The sequence below is a fragment of the Echinops telfairi genome, unplaced genomic scaffold (genome assembly GCF_000313985.2).
Source record: "Echinops telfairi isolate 266 unplaced genomic scaffold, ASM31398v2 ScPeMD7_7475;HRSCAF=8513, whole genome shotgun sequence".
NCBI lineage: Eukaryota > Metazoa > Chordata > Mammalia > Afrosoricida > Tenrecidae > Echinops > Echinops telfairi.
Window position 1 is genome coordinate 18,475,021 of NW_022111379.1, and position 9,361 is coordinate 18,484,381.

The following is a 9,361-nucleotide window of genomic DNA, read 5'->3' on the forward strand; positions in this document are numbered from 1 at the left end:
CTTGTTCCCACAGAGTGGGCTGGTGGGTTTGAACCATCAACCTTGTGGTTAGCAGCCTAACCTACTGTGTCAACAGTGTTCCTTGCTCCACTATTAAACCCAAACCAAGCCCGCTACAATCAAAATGACTACAACTCATAGCAGCACTATGTAGGGTTTCAAAAAACTGTCCATCTCTATGGGAGAAGATAGCCTCATCTTTCTCCTACAGAGTGGCTGGTGAGTTTGAACTGTTGATCTTGCAACTAGCAGTCCAAGGCTTACCCAACAGGGCTACCAGGGGCCTTACTCACAAAAATTCACCACCATTGAGTTGATTCTGTCTCATAGCGACCCTATAGGACAGAGTAGACTTGTCCCTGTGGGTTTCCACAACTGTAACTCTTTATGGCAGTAGAAAGTCTCATCTTTCTCCTTCATGGTGCCTGGTGGTTTCAAAAAGCTGACTTTTCGGATTGCAGCCCAAGATGTAACCACTAGACTCCTTAGTAGTGATGATCTATTTGATCACTTAGTGGCATCTACCAGCCAGACCTTCCCTTTGCAAAGACTTCTTTCTCTCCTTAATACATTGCTTATGGCCAAATACTCTGTTACCATGTAAGTCTCGTGTTTCCCGGCAGCTCTTCACCGAGGGAGTTTTGCATGCAGTGATGACCCTTGCCTAATCAGTAATTAAATTGGGAGTTGTGAAAAGGTAATTGTCCTAATCCTCGAATCCCTTCTACATGAATTATTGACATTCTTTTGTCAAGAACACTCTTTCCCTCCTCTTGCTCTGTCTTCCTATTGACTGGTGGGTGGTGGGTGGAAGGGGTTGTTTCTGTTTGCTTTCATTCAGTATATGATAATCTACTGCGATCATTTTTTACTTTTTGGTGCTCAAGCTGTCCCAAAGTTAGCCAGTTTGAGCTGTGCAGCCCACCTCCTGGGACTTTCTGACACGTCTCCAGCAGTCCTGGGGCATTTTCTTGCTTTCTGGCACAAAATGTTTCAGACTCACCTTGTACTTTTTCTTCCTTGGCCTGAAGTTGACCATTTTATTCAAGGACCTTCAGGGTTTCAAATGTACCCCTTGCTCATCTCCCCTCCTTTTGGGGGGTTTACTGTCAAACCTCTAAAAAGCCACTGCTCTGTATTTGTTGTATTCAGCCTGTCCAAAACACTTCAGTGGCTTTGCCTGAACTCTCAGATGGTTTTCTTTTAACTCCCCCTTTTATCCTGGGCTCCTGTTCCCAGCACACAGTTCCCTGTGCTGTCTCTGTGTAGCTCGGAGGACATACCCCAACTCCACCAATCCTTCCCCAAGATGCCATATTTGGGGGTCTAAAAAGTGAGCTCTGGATCAAACTGGGAAATGGGTAATGCCACAAGGTTCAGTGGGCCTAGGTAGGCAGGGCCTAGATGAGTCAAGAGCACAGACCCTCAACCTGCAGGATGTGGTCGTAACTGCCCCTAGTAGAAAAACCACCTCTTCCAGCAGCCCCTGGTTTCACCTTCATGCTGGCTGACACCGCTTGGTGCTGTCTTTCTGGAAGACAGGAAAGACAGGGAGAGCAGGAGCTTCCCTTTGATCTTAGAGTTCAATGTTTGAGATAGGGACACCCTGAAATTAGGCAAGATAGCTGCTGCCTTGAGCTGCTGAAGACCATTCCAATATCCATCTGAACCCATACCCACTACTATCATGTGAGTCGATTCTGATGTATGGTGACCCTATAGGACAGAGTATGAATTGGCAGGACAGGCAGCCTCCTGTTCCTGAGGAGTGCCTGGTGACCTTGAACGACAACCTGGTGGTTTAGTAGTCCCATGCTTATCTGATACTGCCCCCCAGGACTCCTGGATTATAACAGCAGTAGCTCACATTTTCAAACTCTGCTTTCTATACTGAGCATTTTACATATAGTATCTCATTTAATCTGAAAAGGAATCTTATAGGATCAAGTCGACAACCACCCAGATTTACAGGTGAACTATCTGAGGCTAGAGGGATTTGCATAATTTGGACAAAATCACATAGCTGGTAGGTCTCAGAATTCGATTTCTAACTCTCTTCTGTGTGATTTCCAAGCCTGACCATTGCGCTTTTCTGCCTGTAAGTATTTATGTCCATTCACTCACTCATCCATGTACAATTTCTTTAATTAAGTACTACTGGTGCCCAACACTGGTGCCAACACAAGTAAAAATTACTTGTATAATTTTTTTCTAATTGTGGCACAAATATACACAGCAAAACATTCTCCAATTCAGCAACTTCGACATGTATCATCAGTGCCATTGATTATACTCTTCGTGTTGGACAGCCATGATGGAAATCCTTTTCCAAATGATTCCGCCACCATTGACATAAACCCCATGCCCCTGAGCAACAACTCTTCCTCCTTCACCAGGGTCACCGTTGGTCAAGTTTGGCTTCTTTCTTTCTTTTTTCTTAGTAGGTTTCTTGATATAATGTTCACATATCACACACTTCCATAGTTAAATCGCTTTTTTAAAAAGAGTTGTGGGGAGGGACGGGGAGGGAAAAATGGAAAATGAGGAGCTGATTCCAGGAACCCAAGCGGAAAGCGAGTTTTGGGAATGATGAGGGCAATGAATGTGTAAGTGTGCTTTACACAATTGGTATATGTGTGGATTGTGATAAGAGTTGTATGACCTCCAATAAATTGATTTTAAAAAAAGAGTTGCATGTACATCATCACAATCGGTTCTGATGCTCCCTCCTCCCTAGAAGGACTGACTCTTGAAGCTTCTATACATTTTTTAGTGAGTAGTGATCTCTTGGTCTTTCTTTGCTTGAATTCTTAGAATGATTGACGCCATTTGAAACACTAACAAAGATACATTGAGAGCCAGTCTGATCTGTGGCCCAGATTTCGTTTGCTCTGAGATAACCACATTTCTTCACTGGATTGGATACATCTTTAAATGTGTTTACTCGTGGCGTAAACCACTGTTCCAAACAGAGTGAAATCATTTCTTCCCACACTGACATCAGGCAATGACTTTCTCCCCAGTAGCTGCATGAACCCTTCAACCCGGACGGGGCCTGATGATACAGTGAAGTGGCCACAGCACCCAACTACAGAGAGGTAGAATCTTCTCTCTTCGGACAATTGTCTTTGTAGCAGTGCAAGGAAACCGACTGGATGGAGGGAATTGAAACAAATGGCCGCAGGGTTCTGCGAGGCTTCCCAGAGACACGGATGCCCTCGCCAGTGTTTGCATTTGCGCAGAGCATCGCCGGCTGCCCAGCTTGGTCAGCACTGGAGAGTCACAACTCTCTGTGATAGGCTGAAAACAAACAGATTCCCCAACACGGCAGGCTTCTGGAGACCACCTTCCTGGGGGTCCCAGCTCTCCGGCCAGAAGGCTTATGGCTACAAAGGATCTGCTATGTGCTTGGCAGTGGTTATTGCTTTTCTAAATTGGAAATGCAAATTTTCCCTGTGACTCGGAGGGCAGGGGAGTGTGGTTCTGTGGTCAGCAATGGTCTAATGCCCTGAGAGTCCATTACTATCGGACACAAGCTAAGGTCAACTGCGAGCCCCCGCCAGTGACCCGCTGCCTCTCCGCCTGCCTTTAGTGGCAGTCTATTTTGAAGAGCAGACACTTAGACATTTTTATAGGGAAACAAAATTATCATTCCAGTGATAAGCTGCCACAGAGACAGACATCCTTTTATGGTCCCTTGAAGTTCGGGTCTTGAGAGGTTATACGTTTGGTCTCCGTGTTTATTAAAGAGAAAGAAGACAAACAGATCAGGGAACAAATCAGACGCTGCACATCAGAGATGCCAAGCGCAACAGAATAATCTTCCAAAATGAATGTATGGGCTACGCAGCCCCACTGGGCAAAAACATGTTTTATTCAGGAAAACAACAAATCAAGTCATCTCTCCATAGAATGCCATTTACAGCTCATTTAGAAATTGAATTTATAATCTTTCATAAAGCTTGTTTATACCGACGAGGAGGCGCTTCAAATAAATAAAATGGAAAGCAATGATAAATTAGCCCTCTAGCCTTTGTAGGTTTATTGCATTGCCATCATTCAAACCCACTGAAGTCAAGTTTGCCAATTTCCTAAATCCATTCCGATGAGCTCCTGGTTCTTACATAAAACCAATTCATATTGTCAAGTGACAGCACGAAAAATTAATAGGATGCTGCTTCTTCCTTCCCAAAGGGACTTCACGAAGTACAAGCAATGACATAGGCTTTTGTCTTCCAGGGCTCTATTACTTAGCTGTAGATTCTTGCCACATGCTCCGATAGCCTGAAAACGGCAATGAAATACAAAGCTGCCCCTGGGGAGTGCGCCATACCCAATATATTCAAAAGGCTGCCCAGGGCCGTGGTCATGAAACAAAGAACTGTGCTCAGACTGTATGGAAAACTCAAGATGACAAAACCCTTCCCATTTTAAAATCATAGTCTGGAAACGAGTGGCGTGGGGGCCTCGGCGGGCTCTCTGCCTGGCCCCCAGCTCCGGAGAGCGCACCCACAGCACCGGTTACAAACCAGGTCAGGGACTCCTGGGACCACAGGGGTCCTCCGAGGCAGAGGTCCCGGGTCCCTGCTGCTGCCTGCTGCCCGTCTATTGCTCATGGCTCCGCTCTCAGGCCCTAGGACATGGGCTTCTAGAGAAAACCCACAGGAGTCCCTTCCCTAGCAGTTCAAACACATGCTGCCTTCCTCGGTGTTGGGGCTGGGAAGGCCCCGCAAACACGTGTTCCTCGTAGAAATGAGGTCATTTTTCTTCAGTAGGGTTTTCTGAAAGAGGTTCCGTCTCTTACGAGAACGGGCATGCGCAGCAGGCAGGTCGGAGGCAGGCTCTCGCTCAGTGCAGGCCTCTGTTCTCCTGCCTGCCTTTGGCCAAGGGAGGCTGATGATTCCTCCCGCGGGAATGTGGGAGGAAAGGTAAACAGAGCACGTGAACTGCTGAGAGCATTCTCTCCCTCCTGTTCGAGGGGCAAATATTGACCAAGCCCGCATTACATGCATAGCCTGGGGCGGGGCTCGGGGAGGAGGATGGGGAAGAAAGGAGTTCAGAGCCCAGTCGTCCTGGGTTTGAATCCTACTGCACCGCCTAACATCTATTGCTCGGGGTGAGTCACTCAACCTCCCTTCTCCTCCATGTTGCTGTTCATGGCCATGAGTCAATTCCAGCTCCCGCGTGTGCACCCATCGCCTGAGGCTCTTCAGGGTGGGTATGAATGGCCTGCCTTTCTGTAGCAGTGGAGGGTCTACTTGGGAGCCCTGCAGTAAAGAAGAACAATGCCCACCTGTGAGGATGGCCGAGGTAATGCTTGTCCAGGGCCTGGCTCAAGGCCTGGCACCCGGTAAGCACCCTGCCCACCATCTTGCCACTGCTGTACCCTCCCAAGCATACCAAGAAAGAGACCGTCTGCACCCAGCAGCGTAGCGCAGGCCTTAGCCACTCCCTTGGGTTAATCTTGTTTCCTTGAGGCAGCTGGAAGGTCCTTGAGAACAGGAGCCACATTTTACCCTGGGCTGTGCTCCCCCCCCCCCAACTCCCCGCCTCGGACCAGCTCCTGGCTGTGTGGAGGCAGGCCTGGCTGACTGCTGGCTCAGGAAACTGGACCGGGAAGCAAGTCTGTCTCTTGCTTTTTGAGCTGTCTCTTGACTTCTCTGCTGCAGTCAGGCCTGCAGCCAGAAAAGCCCAGTCACCTCTCACTCTTCCCTGCAGCCTCCAGAGTCAGGAGGATTAGCCCAGGGAGCAGGCAGGGAGCTGCTCCCAACTTGGGTGGTCTCTTGTTAGCCCAGCCCAAGACCCTTAGTGGCCACACTGAGGAAAAAGGGAAAAGAGAGAGGCACCGTGGACCAGGTGGTCCGAGTCCCCAGCCGCACTCCAGTCTGCCTTCAGTCCGCACTAAAGCAAGGCAGGGGCTCCGAATCCAGCTCCCCTGGGCCTCTGATAAGGCAGGATGATCCCAGAGGGTTGGCTAGAGGTAGCTAGAGAGAGTGCACGTCTTAGACCCGCTGGACATGGACACGGAAGCAAAGGGAGGTGAGATTGCCCCCCTCACTTATCACAACCAGCAAGCGCAGAAGCTGGGATTTGCTGGGAGTGGGGGGGAGGCAGGCATGTCTGACTCCAAAGCCTACCCCCTCAGTTCCAGCAGGCTGCCTCTGAGCAGGTGGCTGCGAGGGAGCTGACTCATGGCTTTTGATTCACACCGTTCTCTTTTCCACATTAGCATTGCTTCAGCCTCATGCACAGAGAGGGCATTCTATAGTTTTCATGGCTTACTGATTGGGCTGCTAACTGAAAGGTCAGCTGTTCAAACTCCCAGCCGCTCTGAGGGAGAAAGAGGAGGCTGTCTGCTCCCTGTAAAGGTCTACAGCAGTGGCTCTCAACCTTTGGCTCGCGACCCCTTTGGAGGTCAAGCGACCCTTTCATAGGGGTCACCCGATTCGTAACAGTAGCAAAATGACAGTTATGAAGTAGCCACAAACATAATGTTATGGTTGGGGGTCACCACAACAGAGAAACTGTATGAAAGTGTCACGGCAGTAGGAAGGTTGAGAACCACGGGTCTACAGCTTCTCTGCTCTGTCCTGTAGGCACTTGTCGTTACCGTTGGTACCTGGGGTTCTTAGTCCCAGGTTGAATGAGTTTCTTGGTTCTGCAAAGGAGAAACTCGCAGGGTAAGGTGTGTCTTGAGAAGCCACCTGATCTTTGTCTAGATCTGAAAGGAGCAGGTTAAACAGGGAGGCTAGGAAGCTCAGTTAGGCAGAGACAGAGGGGACGCTACAGAGAACTCACCAAGAAAACCAAGCCATTGCCCAGATGTTGGAAAGAGACGAGGATTCAGAGCCGACAGAAAGAGCCAGGGCCTTTGCAGCTGAGCTTCTGAGTAATAATCACATTCGAGAGAATAATATCTGCTTGTTAAAGCCACCCCGTGTGGTATTTTGGTGACAGCAGCACCCGATGGCAGAGACAGCAAGCATCCCGGCAAGGCTGCTTGCCTGCAAGCCACACCCTGGCAGTGTTGTCAGGTGACATATGACAGACTGGTTCCAGAGAAGACTCAGCCGGTCACAGCCTTTTGACATCATCTAAGCCAGGGATTCTTACATTGGGGTTCAAGTGTAGACCCCGGGGGGAGCTGGGAAGCCTCCGATTCGGTGTTTCTGGAGCTCCGGCCTCAGGGAGGTCCTTGCTGAGGCCAGTGAGCATCCTCTGGCCCAGCCAGGGCCTCGCTTTCCCGGCCTTCTCCTGCTCCATGAGGCAGCACAATTTGTGACAGAGAAAATCCAGAGCCCAAAGCCAGCAGCCGAATCTGAGCTCTGAATCTTCTGGCAAACATTTTAAAGACTCATGAATTATTAAAATGGCTAATTAAGTCAGCCTTCACAAGAGAATATTTGCTCCCTACCCCCACTACCGTCACGGAGCTCACAGTGAAACGGAGCCAGACGCCACCATTTGCTAAAGCACCGGTCAAGGCCTCTTGTTTTGTTTTTTTTTCCTCTTGTTCTTTCTTCACTGGTCTAAGGAGAAGATGATTGGCCTGCCTCACGCTACCCTAGCAGCCTGTGTAAGGTACCTCAGTGTATACCACCCGAGGCTGGACACCCCAATTTTCCCTGTCCCCTGCCTGCAATTCAACGTGCAGCCGGTCTCCCACCGAAACCTCCCAGCCTTGGCCCTACGAGGTCATGGCTGTTTTCATATCTCCCCCCTCCCCAGAATTCTGTGAGAGGGTCGTCTTGAAGAATATGCCAATGTAGAGGCAGCGCCTGCTGGGAGATGACCTCGGCTTCTGCTCGGCCCTGAGAGGTGGTCCCCTTCACATCTAGCCCTATGTTCTAGGAGTACATACCAGGTCCCTTAACCCCTAATCCCACCACCCCTCAATCCTACCTTCAGGACCACCGCCATAGTGAAGCCTTCTCATTATTTTTATCTGGGTTGATTTAGTTTATTTCCAACCACATTGGAGACCCCTTGAAGGCAAGAACTTATTTTTTTATTCTTCAAATGTTTGCGCTGAGCAAGGCGCCCTTGGTGGCTTGTGGACGCCACCACCCGTGACAGCGGCTTTGACTTTGGGTTTTGGTGACTGGAGCTATGATTCTGACCCGAGGGAAAAGCCATATCCAAATGAAGTGAGAGGCCGGCTTGCCCTGGTCCCTCAACCCCAACAGTTGAAGTTGGGTCCACTGCAAAATGAGGTTCTAGCCAGGACTGAAGATGCTAACCTTCTTGCTCCCTCCGCCTCAACCCACAGCCAAAAGGAAGCCCCACCCCCAATGGATGGCAACCTCTGTTGCAGGATGCACTTGGTATTTGGTTCCAAAGCAGGCAAGGGCTGCCACCAAGTTGCCTGACAAATGTGCTGCAGCAATTCCAGCTCAATTCCACTTTGCCCTAGCCTGAAATGCCAGTGGACACATACCCAAGCCCAGCCCTCCCCACCTATGCCCCGGTGCCCGCTGGAAGCAGGGAGCAACAGCAGACTGCAGGCCTCCCTCTGATGATACAACCTGACTGCTGGTCCAGGTAGAGGGTGGCAGCCATCGCAGGGGCAGAAGTCAGGGATAGGAGGCCTGTTGAGGCCAGAGCATCAGAGTACAGAGAGTTGACGGTTGACAATCCACTCTTGGGGATGGGAAGGCAGGACTGAGCACCCGAGCATGTTTCATTTGACCCCCGTCCTCACTGGTTGTGGGGGTTCAATGCCGGCAAGGTGGTCCTGACCCCGGTGACCCGAGGTGCAACAGAATGGAACACTGCCTGGGCCTGGGCCATCCGCAGCGTTGCTCTTACGTTTGAGCCCATTGTTGCAGTCACTGTGGTGATCCATCTTGTCAAAGACCTTCCTCTTTTTAGCTGCCCCTCTCCTTTACCACTCGTGATCTCCTTCTCCAGGGACTGATCTCTCCTGACAGCATGTCCAAAGTCTGTGAGACTAAGCCCCACCACCCTTCCCTCTAAGGAACATTCTGGCTGCACTCCTCCTTCTTACATAACACAAAATCAAGATGAAATTATTTCAAATGTTGGGGGTAGAGAGAGGGGAGACTCACCTTCTAGAGGGTAGACACTTGTTAGTTTGAGTGATGGGATAGGTGGTTCTGCATGGAGGTGAAGTGTATTCAGTTTGACGAAGATGAGCAATGTCGCTAAAACACACACAACACAAAAGGAGTTGTTAGTAATGGCTATGGCATATGCGTAATTTTGAAACAGTAACAACCAAAATAGCGTGCAGTGTATGTGTATGTAGGTTGATACGTGTAAGGGTATATGTGAGTGTAGACAGGTATAGAGTGTAGACAGGTATAGAGTGTAGACAGGTATAGAGTGTAGACAGGTATAG